This window comes from Gavialis gangeticus, unplaced genomic scaffold, assembly GCF_001723915.1.
Source record: "Gavialis gangeticus isolate Ggan-Ray unplaced genomic scaffold, GavGan_comp1, whole genome shotgun sequence".
Lineage (NCBI taxonomy): Eukaryota > Metazoa > Chordata > Crocodylia > Gavialidae > Gavialis > Gavialis gangeticus.
In genome coordinates this window covers 83,990,688-83,992,157 of record NW_017728992.1, presented here as the reverse complement: position 1 = coordinate 83,992,157, position 1,470 = coordinate 83,990,688, and positions in this window count along the sequence as shown.

Below are 1,470 nucleotides of genomic sequence, written 5' to 3'. Positions count from 1 at the left end.
ATCCAAGTCATTAATAGAAATGGCAAATAGCACTGAACCTAGACAAACACCTATACAACACCATATGAGAAACTTCCTGCCATTCTGCAACTTTACTTCCAGTTTTTCAGTCAATTATGTATCCATCCATATTTTTCTATTTCACTTATTTCAAAGGACCAATGGTCCTTAAGTAGACCATACCTGGATAACGCTCCTGTAGATACCCTCAGAAAGGTAACTAATGGAAAATTCTCCACATTAGAAAGATGTTTAGTCATTGCTTATACTAGGTTACAAGTTCTATATTGTTAAATTGTTGCCAAATTAATATTTTCAGGCAGAAAATTACAATGGATATTACAGAAAATGTGATCATGTCTGTGTGGTTACATAACAGGGGTGGTATTAGGATGAAGCAGAGCAATGAAGCTGACCAGTACCTTCTCACTGGAACTCTCAGTGGTCAGTAAAGTTGGTGTATGCTACATGACACTATTATAGCTGCAGCAGATGATAATAATGCATTCCCATATATTATTTTCTTAATAAAAGCTTGCACCCGGCAGGCTTCAAACATCCGGTCCCATGCTGCTCGGCTTTGGGTGTTGGGGCTTGCCTGTCGCCTCATCCTTGGTGTTGTATAGCCCAGATATATGGCCTTGGGGTAGTCCTCACCCCAATCTCGCCTGCCACAACTTTGCTGGTAATTTCAGTGGAGGGGTTGACTACTCAGGCCTATCCAGAGTCGGGACTCTTGGGGCGACGGTCTTTTGTGAGGCTCCGACCTCCCCTACACCTCACCCTAATACCCAGCCTCGCCAAGGTGCTGTTGTTTCCCAGGCCCGACCCTCATCTTGTGATGCAAGGGGCACTCTATTACGGATCCACAGGTCTATCTTGACCCTGGACCCAGCTGGTTAGGAGACCCTTCTCAGGCTTCCTCCCTACCCCTCCAAAAAGTGGGCAACAGAACAATGAAACTCAAAGAAAACACTACCAGTAAGACTCCCTGGTTACAAACAAAAATTGGGCTCCCTGGCCCGGAGAAATCCTCTCCCTATTAACCCTATCTACGGCACCCCTCTGTCCGGCTGATGTATTGCCAGAGTGCCGGATGGGGCTACTCCTGGTCCCTCCAGCTCCTTCCTACTTGGCCCCTTGCCGAGTGGCTCCGCCCAGTGGGCTCTTGCTCCCTGCAGCCTCTCTTTTTGCTCATGCTCTCTGTTCCCCTCCGGGGTGGACTCCGGGAGCCTCCCCAAACCTGTGCTCGTCCCACCTGGATTGCTGGGCCTTCTCTCATCCCCCTCTCTTTGGGGTTGCTTCCCTCTGTGGTCTCTGTTCCTGGGTCCTCACACTGGGCTCCACCGTCATGAGCATGGGCATCCACTGCCTCTCCACTGGTGTTCTCCCTCCAGCAGCCACGGGGTATCCTCCTGCCTCGTGGCAGTCCGTTTCATAGTTTCATAGATTTAGGGTCGGAAGGGACCT